Here is a 6,000-nt window from a genome sequence, read left to right as displayed (position 1 = left end):
CTTAGGCCCGTATGGGGTTGGGCCCAATTTGGAAAATTGGGCCTTTAGTGGGCTTTGATGGATCTAGTAGTTTCTGGTATTTTGGGCTTGAGTTGTTAATGGGCCATCAAGATACAAAGTGTTTGGACTAGAAAGGATGGTTGGGCCCAATTTGGAAAATTGGACCATTGGTTGATTAGTGGGCCTTTCAGATTGTAGTTTGGGTCATGGACTTGGTCAATGCTAGGTTGGGGGTAAAATGGTCCTTTTACCCCAGGTATGGAGTTGTGGTTATGGATTGGAGCCCAATTGTTAATTGGGTGTATTGTTGATATTGCTAGTTTAGGAAGCCGTCAGGGCAGCAGCTAGGGATTCTTTTAGTGAGCTTCTGCAGTGCAAGGTGAGCCTCCTCACTACATCCATGAGTCGAAGGCACCAATGCCGGACCATTACGTGTTATGTGGTGTGATAGTTGTTTTGTGATAAGTGGTATGCTAGTTGTCTCTGTGATACTTGCATGGAAGACCCCAGGGGTAGCCCGAGGCAGTTGGATATCAGACCATGGGGGGTGCCCATGACATTCCAGGCAAAGAGCATGGGGGAACCCATGACATTCCGGATAAAGACCATGTGGGGGAGCCCATGGTAATTATATGTATATTGCATGATATTCTGTGGTTGTATGTTTATGGTATTTTGGGGAACTCACTAAGCTTTGTGCTTACGGTTTTCGTTTTATATTTCAGGTACTCCAGTTTTCAAATGAAAGAGCTCGGGACGATTTAATGGTACACACCACATGATTTCTGCATTATGTGAATTACTCTGATTTGATAATGTGTTTGCTAACTCTTGGTTACCTTGGTTTCATGAGAAAGAAATGTATTAATGATTTATTAATCAAAAGAAAAAAAATTATGTCATGGTTTTGGGGCGTTACATAAAGAAAAAAAATAAGAAAAGCTTTTTGGAATTTTTATTTTATAAAACTAAAATAAAAAACAAAGTAATAAAGTGTTACAAGAGACTTTCGATGTAAGAAGTAGCAACTTCCAGAGACAGTGTACATCGAACAATTTTTCTCCCCATAAAGCAAAGTGTGATCTGAACCAATCAGAGGAATTTCGAAAGCGAAGTAATGCGAACGTTGAACCGTGAGCAGTAACCTCTAAACACTTCAACAGTACTTCGACATCCATTTATTCACAAAGAACCAAGAATAGAGCTTGCGTCAATCATTCCAAAACCATTAAAAATCCTTAAAAATGATTTCTCATCTAAAGGTGTTGTGAATATGTCTGCAAGTTGATCTGTCGTTTTGAGAAAATGAACCTCTATGTTACCATCTTCGACTTGATCCTTGATAAAATGATAACAAAGAGCTATGTGTTTTGTTTTTGAATGTTGGATCGGATTATGGCAGATGCGAATAGCACTTTGTGAGTCACAAAATAAGGGGATCTTCTTCATATTGATTGCATAATCACGAAGTTGGCTTTGAATCTAGATGACTTGAGAAGTGCAAGCTGCAGCAGCAACACACTCTGCTTCTACTGTAGAAATCGAAACACATGTTTGTTTATTCGATTTCTAGCTTACAAGTTTACCATCTAGCAACTAACATCCACCTGTTGTGCTTTTGCGATCTATTTGACATCCACCAAGGTCTGCATCTGAAAATGCTTGAACAAATCTTGTATGCGTAGGATACCAAAGTCCCAACGACACTGCTCCCTTAAGATAGTGAAAGATGTTCTTCACAACAGTAAGATGGGGTTCTCTTGCGTTCGATTGATACCTGTCACAATTACATACATCAAACATGATATCAGGTCTTCTCACAGTTAAGTATAAAAGCAAACCTGTCATGCTCCGATATATAGTGAGGTCCACAGCTTGCTTGTCCAACGAAGGATTCAAGCGTGTTCCAACAACCATTGGTACTTTCAGTTTTGTGCTATTCGTCATACCAAATCTTTCTAACAGGTTGCGCGTGTATTTTTCTTGATTGATGAAAATGCCTTCCCTGCTCTGACGAATATGTAAACCCAATTATTTATTTTGCCTATCATGCTCATTTCGAACTTACTTTTTATTAACTCTTCAAATTCCTTCGGCAATAAAGGGTCAGTTGAACTAAAAATTATATCATCAACATAAATTTGAACAAGCATCAGGTGATTCCCAACTTTCTTTCAAAATAATATGGGATCAACTGATCATTGTTTGAATTTAGCAACTTTCAAAAAATTGGTTAAGGTTGCATACCAGACACGAGGTGCTTGTTTCAACCCATAAACTGCCTTATCGAGAACATAACAATAATCAAGATACTTATCGTTAACGAAACCTGGTGGTTGTTCGACATAAACCGTTTCCTCTAATTCACCATTCAGGAAGGCACATTTGACGTCCATTTGATACACATCGAAATCTTTGTGTGTTGCATAAGCAAGAAAGATGCGAACAACCTCGAGTCTTGCGACAGGGGCAAAGGTTTCCTCATAATCTATTCCTTCTTGTTGAGAATAACCTTTAACAACTAATCTTGCCTTATTGCAAATCACATTACCTTTTTTATCAGTATTATTGTTAAAGATCCATTTTAACCCAATTAATGAAACATTGTCTGGTTTAGGAATTAACCTCCAAACTTTGTTACGTTCAAATTCTGCCAGTTCAGATTGCATTGCAACAACCCAGTCTGAGTGTTCTAATGCAACCTTTACTGTTTTGGGTTCAAGTTTCAAAATAAACACATTGAACATACATTATTCATGGTGAACATTCAATATATCATTCTTAGCTCGAATTTGTGCACGCGTCATAACTCTAACACGAGGATCACCAAGAACCTGTTCCTTTGGATGGCTTCGTGTCCATTTATCCATCGGTGGATATGCAGGTTCAAAATCCAAAGGTGCATCTTCGAATATCTCATCCGTTTCAGAACCTTCACTTGCATTCGACACATTATCAGAAACATCATGAAAATTATCTGTTTGATCAGTGTTATAATTAGGTATTGATCCAATTAGCTCCCCCCTCTACTAATGGATTCAAATTGAGATTCTCCCCCTCGACATCATCATTGTTCTGTCCATGCCCCCCGTCGAACTGATGTATATTTCGATCATGCTCCCCCTCAAGAGTTGAATCATGAATATGATCATGTGACTGTGAACTCAAGTGCTCCCCCTCCACTTGATCACCTTGTAAAACAGGTAGACGTTCGACATGCACTTGGGAAGTTGAGGTAGATTATAATCATCATCTTCCCTGATAACCGTCGAATCATCAAAATACTTCGATGCTTCAAGAGTACAATTATCATCAGCATGAACTTCAATATCGATAGTTTTTCTGGAATACCAAAAACCAAATCATAGTCAATATCAAAAGAATTCACAATTTCTGACTCATCATTCGTTTCAGAAAGAATTGGATTTTGTGTGAAAGTCCGTTCGACACGTTTGACGTGATAGTCATCGAAAGTAAGATTGAACGTTTCCTCAATCTTTCCTATTCATTTATTCAACACCCGATATGCAACAGAGTTGTGCGAGTATCCCAAGAATATTCCTTCATCAACTTTTGAATGAAGTTTAGAAAGATTATCTTTAAGAATCATGTTAAAGCACCTGCATCCAACAACATGAAAGAATTTAACATTAGGCTTTCGATTGTTAATGATCTCACAAGGGGTGATATTAAAACGACGATGAATGAAAGAACAATTTTGTGTGAAACACGTTGTCGAAACTGCTTCTGCCCAAAGATATTGAGGCAAATTCGCATATGTCAGCATTGTTCTTACATCTTTGCATAGAGATCTATTTCTCCGTTCGACAACACCATTTTGTTTCGATGTGTAAAGAGATGAAAAGTTATGCGAAATCCCTAATCCAGCCAAGAATGAATCAAGAGTTTGATTCTTGAATTCTGAACCATTATCACGTTTGATTCTTCTAACTTTCTTCCTCAGACTTAATTTGATCTTCTTGATGAAATCTATCATCACTGAGCAGTTTCAGATTTCTGACGAATAAAGAAAACCTAAGTAAACCTTGAAAAGTCATCAACAATGACCAATATGTACTTATTATTATTGAGAGTCTCAACAGTTGAAGGTCCACAAAGGTCAATGTGAAGAAGTTCCAGAGGTTCGATGACAATGGGATGACCTTGACAGTGTTGCTTTCTTTGTTCACAAGCTGCACACAACGAATCGTTATCAAATTTTAAGATAGGTAAGCCACGAACAAGATCATGTATAACCAGCTTGTTAAGGTTCTTGAAATTCAGATGGGAGAATCGACGATGCCACAACCAGCTAAGATCTGATGAAGCTTTTGAAAGTAGGCAGACAGAGGGAACACCAACAATGGGCTTCATGTCGATTGTGAACATGTCACCTTTCTTTTTCGACTTAAGAAAAACTTCCTTCATTTGTTTGTTAGAGATGACACTTCCTTCTTCATTGAAGACAACTTGATTTCCAGTGCCCACAACAAGTTGTGGAACACTTATCAAGTTGTGTTGTAAGCCTTCGACATATGCCACTCTGTTTATAGTAAACTTTCCGTTCGTTACCTTGCCATAAACTTTCACTTTGCATTTCTGATTGTTTTGCAAACTTCAATACCCCTGCATTATCTAAACATCGATAGTCTTGCAGATTCTCCTTCCACCCAGTCATGTGACGGAACAACCACTATCGATATACCAATGCTCATTGTATTGCTCGTTACACAGTACCCGTGATCATTCAGAAGAATTTAGGTCCCCAAGGTTTTTTGGGTCCTTGGATATTAGTTTGAAATGCATTGTGAAATGAAGAACCTAGCACCCAATTTCGAACCTTTGACTTTAAACTATCTATTAAGTCAATTTCGCCAGATTTGGGCATCGAAATGTAATCATTCAATGGTTAAGGTTCAACACTGACTTTCCCTTTTCCATTTACAGTTCGTTGTCCTTCAACCTTTTTCTTGGGAATTTCTTTCCACCTTTTCACTGATGGATTTGACTCCAGTGATGATGAACTACCATTTAGCGAATCGTTTAAGTAGCTTTCGTAAGCATACTTAATTTTCTCTTCATAGTAATTTCCTTTAAAATAGTATTGCTTCCTTTTGGCTTCGAGCCAATGATTGATATTTTTGACATCATTTCTCCATTTCATAAACGAAGCTTTGACTTTCTGCTTTGACTCAGGATTTGGAAAGTGAGGTTTTGTGGGCTTAAACGGTTCATGTTTCTTCCCTTTTACTTCCAATTTTTCAAAATTTTGTTTTGGAGAATTTTGAAACCAATTTTGATATTGATTATTATAACCAATAGATGTTCGATTGAAAACCTTTTGTCCTTATTGAAAACTTCTTTGACCCTGAGCTTGATTGAAATTTCTTTGTTCATTATTTCGAACAACATTTCTTTGAATTTTGTTTTGAGAAAACCTTTCATTTTCACGATATGGGCCAAAATTCCTTAGACGTTGGTTTTGAGCAAAATTTCAATTTCTTTATTTTTGAAAAATTTGAGTTCGAACTTGTTTTTGAACATTAGATTGACCATTTGGAAAATATTTTTGCTTTTGAGATGACGTGGTTTGAACAAATGTCTTATTTTGAGAAAAAGTCTTAACTTGTTCAGTTGACTTTTGCTTAAAAAATTTTGTTTTTGAAAAGCATTGACATTTTTCCAATAGACTTTGTTTTGAGCTTTTGAAATCGAAACACCTTCTTCTTTTGCAACTTTTTGAACACTTTCAATGAAGATTTGTCACTTTGTCTTCTGATTTTTCAAAACAATTTATTTTGTTTGATTATCAAATTTTGACTTTTCAGATTTTACTTCCCAAACACGTTTCGGTTTTTGTCTTTGAAAAGTAGTTGAGTTTTTGTTTAAACTATTTTAAACCATGCTTTGGTACGAAAAGAAATCTTATTTTGTCACATCTTTGTTGTCCTCTTCAACAATTTTGTTTATTTCAGGATTCACCTTGTCACCATTTCCAGT

Source organism: Lactuca virosa, chromosome 9 (assembly GCF_052849685.1).
Source record: "Lactuca virosa cultivar CGN04683 chromosome 9, Lactuca_virosa_CGN04683_v6, whole genome shotgun sequence".
Taxonomy (NCBI): Eukaryota; Viridiplantae; Streptophyta; class Magnoliopsida; order Asterales; family Asteraceae; genus Lactuca; species Lactuca virosa.
The sequence above is the reverse complement of the archived record's forward strand: the minus strand, read 5'-3'. Positions refer to the sequence as shown.